The 12,399-nt window shown below is 42.2% G+C and overlaps 1 protein-coding gene across 3 annotated transcripts in view; it reads left to right on the top strand.

The window, feature by feature from the left end:
- LPAR1 (lysophosphatidic acid receptor 1) overlaps positions 1-12,399 on the top strand; it is a 218,065-nt gene that overhangs the window by 77,327 nt on the left and 128,339 nt on the right. For 2 of the 3 annotated variants that reach the window (XM_040360623.1, XM_040360583.1), the window contains exon 2: positions 4,550-4,691. The exons of the other annotated variant lie outside the window; for it this stretch is intronic. The gene's annotated coding sequence lies outside the window, so the exon portion shown is untranslated. The remainder of the gene's footprint in view (positions 1-4,549; positions 4,692-12,399) is intronic. 3 annotated transcript variants of the gene reach the window in all.

Raw genomic sequence — 12,399 nt, forward strand, 5'->3', positions numbered from 1 at the left:
CCACTCTGAGGAAAGTGGTGAGTGTGACTTTTGAAACTTAGAAGTTCCCCAGTGATCTGCATCGTGTGCCTGAACCTTCCCCTGACCCTCCATCCCTCTACCTATACAAGTTTATACAAGAAATAAAACCTGACAGAAAAAAGGATTTACAACTTGTATGGACATTGAAGTTTCTTAGGCCCCGTACACACGGTCGGACAAAACCGATGAGAATGGTCCGACGGACCGTTATCATCGGTTCACCTCTGAAGTGGCCGTACGGCCTGATGTGTGTACACACCATCAGTTCAAAATCCGATCGGGTCAGAACGCGGTGACGTAAAACACACGACGTGCTGAATAAAACGAAGTTCAATGCTTCCAAGCATGCGTCGACTTGATTCTGAGCAGGCGCGGGTTTTGAACTGATGCTTTTCTGTACTAACCATCGGTTTGGTCCGATGGGGCAGCGGTCCATCGGTTCGATTTTGAAGCATGTTTTAAAATTTTGGACCGAAGGAAAACAGACCGATAGCCTATACACACGGTCGGTTTGGTCTGATGAAAACGAACTTCGGTTCATTCTCATCGGACCAAACCGACCATGTGTACGGGGCCTTAGACTCTCATCTCACCACCTAAACAAAGAAGAGTGAGGTAACATGCAAGGCCCAAATTTAAACCAGCAGCTCCTACGGGGGTAGTGCTACATTAATAATTACAAAAAAAATAAAACTGGATTATTTGCATTATTGAGCTGGAAACCAAAATGGAGAAATAAGTTTAATGTGTCAGTTTACAAACAAGGAACCTCACTAGTTATAGCTGGCTTGTGTATTTGTGATTTGTGTTTGTTATAAAAAAATAAATAAAAATATGATAAAATTCATATGGTTCTCTTTCAGCTGTAAAGTAAAACCAAGCTACTGACATTACCTAATGGGGCTAGTGATGGTGATGATTTTGACAATCTAGCGAATGGGGTATGGGGACATATTGGGCAATACTTTGGGGTCTGTAATCGTAAAAAGGATAAGAATCCTTGTTTAGGACCTGGTTATCCTACCAGAAGTTTGAATTAATACAGGAAACTGGAGAACCCAAACAATCCTACATTATTATGACAGGTGGAAATTGATCACAGAGCTGCAGGTCTGGCCACCACGTTCTTGTGTACATTTTTTGGTGGGGTGGGTTAGACAATTCTTCAGTGGTTAAATCACTTCCTAACATCCAGCTACTGTCTTATAACTATGGTAGTGTTAGTACAGAAAATGCACACACTTCCTTCAATGGAACAAACCTCATTCATCCAGTTTGTTAAAATAAGCTCCATGCAGTTTTAAGAAGCTTACTTTGTGTAATTCATTCTCTCCTAATCATTGTAATACACATTTCAATGAATGCTTCCTCTGCCTATCCTCCCATCCATGTTCATTGTGTAATCAGGACAAAGAACGGAAAGTAATACTTTTTTATTCAACAACTAATAGCCCTGGTCTTGAAACAATTAGCCTTTCCTGTTTTCATTCCATATGTCGTGGCTCTGATAGTATTTATGTCTTTATGAAAGTGCAGGAAACATTTGAGAATGTTTCCACAGGTTGCAATCAAGAATCAGAACACTGACTTTGTGTTTGAGAACAAAATCCACCATATGATTAAATATATATTATAGCTGTCCATCTAAGATAGTAGTGATTAGCAGATGGCCTGGTCTCAGCATCCCTCACGCCAGCTTGTGTTAACTACACTGCTGGAAGTAGTAGAGAGTGGAATGTGAATTGTATAATGAGAAAGCAGACATGGTCCTAGGAGCTGACCTTAGGGAGCTGCTCTCCTGTTTCTACATCACCGCCAAAAATACTTTCTGCCCATAAAGTTAACTAAGTAAGCAGAAGTTCAGCATTAATGTTGGTTTGTAAAAACCACTTTGATGAATAATGTATTCTTCCTAAAGAGTCAAGTCCAAGTCTTTAAAAATATAGTTTTATGCCGCATACACACGATCGGACATTCCGACAATAAAACCGTGGATTTTTTTCCGACGGTATGTTGGCTCAAACTTGTCTTGCATACACACGGTCACACAAATGTTGTCGGAAATTACGAACGTCAGGAACGCGGTCACGTACAACACTATGACTAGCCGCGAAAAATTAAAGTGGAAGTAAACCCTCCCATCGTTTTCAATCAAGGAAGCTGCCATCTTGGCCTCTGTTTTATCTACAAGTGCCATGATGCTGCACATGTGATCAGCTAGGACACCAGCCATTGGATGGTTTGACAGTTTGGTTGAGAGCACAACCAATGGAAGTGCAACATTCCTGCCATGTGCCGGAAATGTTACTTTTTTTAAATGGATGAGTTTACTTCCACTTTAAGTTCAATGATTCCGAAAATGCGTCTAATTAATTCTGAGCATGCGTCGTTTTTTTGTGCGTCGGCATTGCATACAGTTTCCGACAAGAACTTTTGCTGGCGGAAAAATTGAGAACCAGCTCTCAAACATTTGTTGTCGGAAATGTCCGATGGAGCATATACACGGTCGGATTTTCCGACAACAAGCTCACGTCGAACATTTGTTGGAAATTCTGACCGTGTGTACGCGGCATTAGAGTAGATGCTTGTGAGCTCAGAGCTCACTTGCTTCTTACACCTCCAGGGATAACTAGAGTTTTGCTCCTTCCTCTGTGAAACTAGAATCAGGACAGCAAAGGTATGAAAACATACGCTGTATTTTCTGTAATGTAAAATAAAAATCCATCAAGGTTCCCTTGTAATAACTAGGAGATGAGAGACACTGGCAACAATGATGTATGATAAAAACATGAGGAGCAGTTTATATAGTCAGCAGCGCAGGATGATAGAACAACTCTAGGTAAGTAATTATGATGAAAAAATATTCTAACCACTGACTAGTATTGCCCTAGTAAGGGCCAGAGAGTTTGTTTTTAAGAACTATGCTACTGAGAAGTCCTTACTATCTGGATAAAAAGCATCACTGAGACAAGGGTCTGACATGTCCCTGTAGACACCTATTTTTATTTATTTATTAGGCCTCGTACACACAACCGAACATGTCTGCTGAAACTGGTCCGCGGACCAGTTTCAGCAGACATGTTCGGTCGTGTGTACGGCCGACCGGACAATTTTCCGGCGGATCGGACAGGTTTCCATCGGACGAATGTTTCTTAGCATGCTAGGAAACATGTCCGCTGGAAGCCTGTCCGTCGGACATGTTCGGTCGTCTGTACGACTTACCGGACATGTCCACTCGGCCGAAAGCCCTCGAATGCGTCAAAGTGATTCGACGCATGCGTGGAAGCATTGACCTTCCAGGGTCGCGCACGTCGCAGCGTCATCGTCGCGGCGACGGCGCAGCCACGTCACAGCGTATCCTGTCCGCGTGGATTTCGGTTTGATGGTGTGTACAACCATCAGACCGAAATCTCCGAGCGGATATGTCCGATGAAACCGGTCCGCGGACCGTTTTCATCGGACATGTCCCCTCGTGTGTACGAGGCCTTACAGGTACTTATATAGTGCCATCAAATTACACAGCGCTATACATATACAGTATATTGTACATTCACATCAGCCCCTGTCCCCAAGGAGCTTACAATCTAAAGTCCCTAGCTCACATTCATACATACACGTACTAGGACCAATTTTGACAGGAGCTAATTAACCTACCGGCATGTCTTTGTCGTGTGGGAGGAAACCGGAGTACCTGGAGCTAACCCACCGGCACAGGAAGAGCATGCAAACCCCAGGCAGGTAGTGCCGTGGTTGGGATTCTAACCCTAGTGCTGCTAGGTGGAAGTGCTAACCACTTATCCACTGTGCTGCTTCAGCTTTTTCTTCAAGGGACAGCTGTCTTTGCCCCAGGCAGTTAAGAAATCACCCTAATTGGAACTGTACCATTTCCAAAGACATGAGCCACACTTAACATATTCACAGTCTGTTATGTGAACTGTCAGTCTAAGGTCCCATGTACAGTACACTGTGCATGGGACTTTGGCATTTAGATGCAGGTGGAAGGCGCAGGTGTACCCTCTAGCACCACCGCCAGCAGCCTGTTAAACTCTATGAGAGGCCAACAGCTGCTGTGGCTGGACAGGGATGAATGGTGCCAGAGCCTCATACACTTGGTCTTAATGCCCAGTGTATGTAGAGGGCCTTAGTCAGATATTCAACATGCAGTGCTTTGTTTGTGTAACATACCGTATTATACTGTATATGCAGTCACTACATGTAACACAAAGCATTGTGTGATAAATATCGGATTTAAGCAGAAGTTTCATTTAGGAGAAAATGAAAATGTGTGTCTCATAATATCTTTTTAAATAGCACAGTTCCAATTAGGATGATCTGATCACTCCCTATGTATCGTGAGATGTAGATTTACGATGCCATTATAGTCCACCACAGCCTCCCTTTTCTTTACAATATTTCAATGGGACGAAGGCGTGATTATGTAATATCGATATACCCTAGCACTTTAATACATTTCTGGAATGTGTATTTCAGGATTCTCAAACTTGCATTTAAACTTGTATATTTCCAGGACTCGTCAGACAGCTTCTTCCTCTTGACAAGTGTTTGAGATCCTGCATAGAACTGTTGGATCCAAGCCCAGTAAAGGAAGGAGGAGGCAGACAAATCGTGTACAGAATGGGAATTTAAACCAGCTGATCAGGGACATGAAGGTGAGCATTATTAATATTTACCTCTCAAGTGACCAGTCCTACGTAAAGTACCCGTTAATGTTAATCCAAAACACTTTAGAGTTCCCTAAAAAGTGTAGGGTTTATTTCTAAAAGGTAAACCTCACCCAGAAACTCCACAGCTGCTAGTACATAAACGCAAACTGTTTTCTTGTACGTATTGCCAAAACTTGTTTTCTTCATTTTTAAGAAAGTATTAAAATTCCTGCAAGTTTTTAATTTTGTTTATCCAGGTGACCATAGTCACCAGGGCAGAAAGTGATGGGAAACCCAAGATTTTACAGTTGCCAACAGATCAGGAATAAAGGGTACATCTTCCAATGGGGCACCTATTCTGGTGACAACTAATGCCGCGTACACACGATCGGTCAAACCGATGAGAACGGTCTGATGGGCCGTTTTCATTGGACCAAACCGATCGTGTGTGGGCCCCATCAGTTATTTATCCATAGGTTAAAAAAAAAGCAATCTTGTTTTAAATTTAACCGATGGATACCTAACTGATAGAAAAAAAACGATTGTTTGTAGGCACGTCCATCGGTTAAAAATCCACGCATGCTCAGAATCAAGTCGACGCATGCTTGGAAGCATTGAACTTAATTTTTTTCAGCACGTCGTTGTGTTTTACGTCACCGCGTTCTGACACGATCGTTTTTTTAACTGATGGTGTGTAGGCACGACTGACCATCAGTCAGCTTCATCGGATATCTGATGGAAAAATCCATCAGACAGTTTTCATTGGATGGACCGATCGTGTGTACAGGGCATAAGTGGGGATTCTCTTCTCTTTGTATAGATTTCCTCTCACTTTCTATTGCAGGTCATGAACAGGAAGCGATGTAAAATTTCCCAATGAGAATGGGGAAGCTTCAACCCCTCCCTATCCTAATTAAAGTAAAAGGAAAAAAAAATATTGTTAGCCAAAACCTAAGATTCTTTCAAGGATTCCACAAATCACCATAATTGTATTAAAGAAGAATTTCACTCCCCCTGGACTATTTGTTATCCCTTTTATCCGTTATTTAGGGTTGTCCTTGAATCACATACACACCTGCCCAGCAAATCCTGCATTGACCCGTAACGATCTGTTACCCAAGTGCAATAGTTTGGGTCCTGTGCTGCCATCTTCCACTCTGATGTCACTGGAAACCCAGCTACCTATTCTGTGTTCAAGCAACTGGCCCCTGATGATGCATGCTGGCCACTGTGAGTCCTGTCTCCTGCAGTTTCCTGGGATGTATGATGGGGATATTCCAGGAGCCTGACATTTCATTTTTGTCTAGGCCAGGATGGCAACAACAACAGGGCCATAGTGAAAAAAATAAAATAAAAATGTAAACAATAAAAAAAAAAAAAAAGGACAAAAGGAATGCAAGGAGAAAAAGTAGTTCTTAGGAGTAAAGGTCCAATTTATTTGTGGATTCCAAAGGAGTGACACATTACTACCTACTTAATTTGGAAATATTTTTAGGTAGAATTTGCCTGTACTGCTACTGTAGTATTCTTCGATTCTCTAAGCTGGCATATTTTCAGATATGCATGTGTGTGTATTTCAAATTTGCAATATTTTTTTTTGCCAATCAGCTAATAACTGTTGCTTTCTAGTTTAGTCCCAGTTGTTCTGAGTCTAATCAGCTTGCATTACAGTTCAAACATGTTTCAGTCAATGTGTGTGCTTAGGTGTTCAAACAGCTTCCCACTGAAATAATGATTTTATGGTAGCTCTAAACCAGCTGTAAATATTCTTCTTGGGAAAGCAATCTAGAGCAATGGTCCCCAACCTTTTTGGCACCGGGAACCAGCGTTGTTGAAGAAAATTGTGCCAAGGCCCGGTATGTGGCTTTTCGAGGGCAATAGCTGGTGTTAGTGATGATTGATATGGTGGTAGCGCATTATTTGCATTATTACATTGTAATAGACAATGAAATAGTTCAACTCACCATAACACAGAATGTGCCAGAGAGTCACTTGCCACGTCGCCTGCCTTCATATGCAGCTTGTCACTTGCCACGTTGCCTGCCACCAGATGCATTTTGCCACTTGCCACGTTGCCTGCCACCAGATGCGAAGGGTCACTTGCGACATTGCCTGTCACCAGATGCATTTTGTCCCTTGCCACATTACCTGCCACCAGATTCAGGTTGTCATGTGCCGCGTCACCTGCCATCAGATGCAGCTTGTCATTTGCCACCAGATGTGGATTGTCACCTGCCACCACATGAAGATTGTCACTGCAGTGGTGGCAGCACAGGTATGTGCATTATTTCAGAGGCAAGCCTGGAGTAGTGGGTAGTGACTAGTGAGGGAGAGCAGCGGTAATGGGGGGCACGGTGAGAGATGATCTCATCTCTCTGCTCCCCTGCCTCACCTCCAGCAGTGTATCGGTAATTTGCTGTGCTGTGAGCGGGGAAGAGCGGCGATGCAGGCGGTGAGAGATGATCTCATCTGCTCGCTCACTTCAGTATATCGGCCCGGCTGTTTTTTTTTGTTCGTTTTTCGTAAGACGCCCGTTCGTAAGACGCCCGTTTTCCTGTTCGTTCCCGTTCGTTTTTCGTATTCCGATCGTTTCGTATTTTCGTTACCGTTTTATTTTCGTACATGCGGAATGGTTCGTTATTCTGTTTAATTCATGTTCGTTACTTGTTAGACAATAATTTTCGTGAATTTTCGTCAATGATTTGCATTCTGTATTTTGAATTCCTTTTTCTGTTCGTATTTTCAGTCGTATGTTCATATGACATCTATAACAATTTGTTATAGATGTCATATGAACATGCGACTGAAAATACGAACAGAAAAAGGATTTTCGTCATTTTGTACTTTCGTAAATATATTGTGGGATTCGCGGCACTTTCAACATGCGGCTCATCCATATTAACTATTGTTTGGCCCCATACACTTGGCCAGACTTTTTTAACAATAAACATAAAAACAATCATTTTCCGTTCGTTCTCAGAAAATTTGTTCGTTTTTAAACTCCATCAGAAAACCATTTTTGGGTTCAAAAGTCTGGCCAACTGATCTCCCTTCAGATGAAAATCCACAGAAAAGTTTATTTGGCTTTACTGTACTACTCAGCACAAAAAAGAAGCTGCTTCACTAACTAACTACACTCACTGCCCATTAAAAAAAAAACGAAAATGACATCTATAACAAAAGATTTGCATTCTGTATTTTGAATCCTTTTTCTTTTGGTATTTTCAGTCGTATGTTCATATGACATCTATAACAAAAGATTTGCATTCTGTATTTTGAATCCAAAATACAAACAGAAAAAAAGGAATTCAAAATACAGAATGCAAATCTTTTGTTATAGATGTCATATGAACATACGACTGAAAATACGAACAGAAAAAGGATTCAAACAAAATACAGAATGCAAATCTTTTGTTATAGATGTCATTTTCGTTCTTTTGCCGTTTTCGTTTTGTCGTATTTTCGTCAGATCGTTCGTTCGTATTTGCAGTTGTTCGTTATGTGGCTCATTCGTAATCCCGTCGTTTTCGTATTTTGGTGCTTTAATTTTTTCGTATGTACACATTATTCCGCGTGTACAAAAATGAACCTTTTCGTACGAAAATAACATTCGTACGAACGGGAATGCACATATCTATCAATAATCAAATCAGGGTTAGAACAGAGAGTCTATGCGTAGAGAATTAGGGGAGCAGTAGGGTATCATCAAATCCATGGGGTAGATAATGGGTAACCCAGGGTCTCAAGAGCTTTTCAAATATATGCACTTTGTCCAATAGGACAGCTTCTAGTTTAGCATGAATCAGTACCCGGTAACTCTGTGTTTTGTAGCGAGTATGCATCATAGGAATGGAGATTTCTAGCCCGGAGAAATGGTCTGTTTGGCTGCCGTGGTGATGTGAAGAAGGAGCTTGAATTGGCGGTCAAAGCCACAGGTTTGTTGTTCAGGAGAGCTAAAGTTGGGTCCGGCAGTAAGGGTATGGTGAAAGTATTGCAAAAACCTCTGATCAGAAGGTGCGCACTACAGGGCATTCCCACCAAATGTGGAGGTGTGTGCATGGCTCATTACATTGTGGAAAACAATGAGGTGAGGGGTGTGGTAGGTATTTGGCAATCCTGACGGAGACCAGATACCACCTGGTAAGTACTTTGTAGTTCGTCTCCAAGGTGGCAATATTGGGAAAGGAGGATTTAGTAGCCTGCTAGGTACAGGACCATTTTTCACCTTTCTAGTGGTTTCTTTGAAACATGATTATACACAGGACTTTAAGCTATTCTGAACAGTTCCTGAGGGATAAAGTATGGGCTGGCTATTCTTCCTCTCAATAATATTAATGCAGGATTCATGCCTCAAGATCTTAAATCCTTTGTTAGAACAGTGTTGAAATCTAGTTTACAACTGATAATGAGAACTGCCAGCACAGCACATCACTTTGAAATGCTAGCCATGCCGGGCGCATGCGCGCCCCTGCCGCGATCCCCGTGACCATGCCCGTGGGACTCGATGTCCAACGATGTCCCGCGATCGGGTCACAGAGCTGCAGAACGGGCAGAGGCAAGTGTAAACATGCATCTCCCTGTTCTGCCTAGTGACACTGTCACTGATCGTCTGCTCCCTCTCATCAGCAATCAGTGACGTGTCACTTGTAGCCACGCCCCCTAACAGTTAGAATCACTCCCTAGGACACACTTAACCCCTAAAGTGTCCGATGTGTCTGCCATAAAGTTGCAGTCCTGATAAAAATCGATGATCGCCGCCTAGTAAAAAAAAAAAAGAATGCCATAAAACTATCCCTTATTTTGTAGACGCTATAACTTTTGCGCAAATCAATCAATATACGCTTATGACCTCCTTTAGAAATGGCACGATTAAGGTAAGCCTTAGGCCCCATACACACGAGAGGATTTATCCGCAGATACGGTCCAGCGGACCGTATCCGCGGATAAATCCTCTCGAGGATTTCAGCAGATTTCTATGCGATGGCGTGTACACACCATCGCATTGAAATCCGCGCTGAAATCCTCTGGCGTTGACGTGTCGCGCCGTCGCCGCTATTATGACGCGGCGACGGGCGCGACGCTGTCATATAAGGAATTCCACGCATGCGTCAAATCATTACGACGCGTGTGGGGAATCCCTTTGGACGGATGGATCCGGTGAGTCTGTACAGACGAGCGGATCCATCCGTGGGATCCGATTCCAGCAGATAGATATTCTGTGCATGTCGACAAATATTTATCTGCTGGAATTCGGAAATATCCGCGGATAAATATCCGCCGGAGTGTACACACCATAGAATCTATCCGCAGAAACCCATTCGATGGGATTTATCTGCGGATAGATTCTATCGTGTGTACGGGGCCTTAATCTAGGCTTACCTGTAGGTAAAAGTGGTTGTACAGGATGTTTAAGGGTGGCGGGGAGTAAAAAATAATAATAATATGGTTCCTCTTCATGTTCAGCTTTCTAGCAAAAGCCTGAAGGTTTTGTGCCAATATAGACTGGTATTTGGAACTGCTCATAATTCCCTCTACCTTGAATAATGCCCCTTTTCCAGCTGAAGAAAAACAGCCCCAAAGCATGATGTTGATCCCCCCCCCCCCCCATGCTTCACTGTTGGTGTGGTGTTCTTTTGGTGATGTGTAGTGTTGTTTTTGAGCCAAACATATCTTTTGAAATTATGGCCAAAAAGTTCAACCTTGGTTTCATCAGACCATAACACATTTTTCCACATGGGAAACTTCAGATGTGTTTTTGCAAAATTCATCTGGGCTTGGATGTTTTTCTTTGTGAGAAAAAGATTCTGTCTTGCCACTCTACCCCATAGCCCAGACATATGAAGAATAAGGGAGATTGTTGTCACATGTACCACACAGCCAGTACTTGCCAGATATTCCTACAGCTCCTTTAATGTTGCTGTAGGCCTCTTGGCAGCCTCCCTGACCAGTTTTCCTCTTGTCTTTTCATCAATTTTGGAGGGACGTCCACTTCTTGGTAATATCACTGTTGTGCCATATTTTCTCCACTTGATGATGACTGTCTTCACTGTGTTCCATGGTATATCTAATGCCTTGGAAATTCTTTTGTAACCTTCTCCTGACTGATACCTTTTAACAATGAGATCTTTGGAAGCTCTCTGCGGACCATGGCTTTTGCTGTAGGATGCGACAAAGGAAATGTCAGGAAAGACCTACTAGAACAGCTGAACTTTATTTGGGGTTAATAAAAGGCACTTTATATGTCGAATGTGACGAGCGCATGCTCGTTGTACGCGATGACGTCACCGCGTTCTTGCCAGTCAAAAGAACTGCAGCTTTTTTGAATGGAGTGTCTGTACATTCGTACGGCAACAGATTCTTGCCAAGAATTTTGTCAGGAAAAACAAGCCCTGTGTACAGGGCTTGAGTGCTTAATTCTGAACACGCTACATCCCCAGTTATAAGAGGGTGTGCACACTTATGCAACCACGTTATTTTATTTTTTTATTTTTACCCCCCCCCTAAAAGATTTCAGTTTGTTTATAATAACATTACAAAAACGCCAGTAGCTTTGCAGTGAGTTTTTCAATGTTTTTTTAACGTTTTGCCATAGCGTTTTATAGGTTAAAAATGCTGGTGAGCTGCGTTTTTGAGTGTTTATCAGCGTTTTTTTGATGTTAGAGCATTTTTACAACTGAAAACAGCTAAAAAAAACTCCCCTCAGAACCCACTAGTTTTAGGGGGTTTTTAAAGCCAAAAAAACACTGCAGCCAAAAAACAGTTGATAACAGCCTATGTGTGCATGGACACATAGGATAACATGGGAGTTTATTGACTGTAGAAAAAAATGTCTGAAGCCAAGAACAGCTGCTGTAAAAATGTCCAAAGACGTCCAGTTTGCATGAGGCCTTAACCCCCTTGGCGGTAAACCCGAGCGTGACTCGGGGTTGGTTTTCAATGTTAGGATCGGTATCCCCGAGTCACGCTCGGGCTGGACGTGCAGAGTGTGCAGCGGCGCGGCTTACCTTCTCGCTGGATCCACAGGCAAGTTACTCACCTTGTCCCTGGATCCAGCGATGCCACCCCGCTGTGTGAGCGAGCGGATCCTCCTCGCTCGATTCACAGTCTCCCGTGTGCCGCCGATCTCCGTTCCCTGCGATGTTACGGGGACGGAGAACGGCGCCAAATTCAAAAAAGTAAACAAGCACAATACATACAGTATACTGTAATCTATAAGATTACAGTACTGTATGTAAAAAATACACACACCCCTTGTCCCTAGTGGTCTGCCCAGTGCCCTACATGTACTTTTATATAATAAAAACTGTTCTTTCTGCCTGCAAACTGTAGATTGTCCAAAAGTGTCCCTTTATGTCAAAAATGGTTTTAGATCAGCTAGAAAACAGCGATAATAAATTATAATCACTTGCAGAATTGTGCGATAGCGATTTGTGGGGAAATTCGTCATAAAAAAAATAATAATGACAGCGACAATTCTGCAACTGAGCAAATTTCAGTGATTTTGAGTTGATTACATTATTGAATAATTTTTATTATAATTATATTATTATTTGTTATAATTATTTATAATTATTTATCATATTATAATTTATAATTTTGTTTTTTAAAAAAATGTCATACCCGGGATGCCTACAAGATTCTTGTTTGGTCAGATTTAAGTGAGTTATTCCTAAAAATTACAGGCCTACAGTATAAAACGCCAAATTTCCTTGCA

Source organism: Rana temporaria, chromosome 1 (genome assembly GCF_905171775.1).
Source record: "Rana temporaria chromosome 1, aRanTem1.1, whole genome shotgun sequence".
NCBI classification, from domain to species: Eukaryota; Metazoa; Chordata; class Amphibia; order Anura; family Ranidae; genus Rana; species Rana temporaria.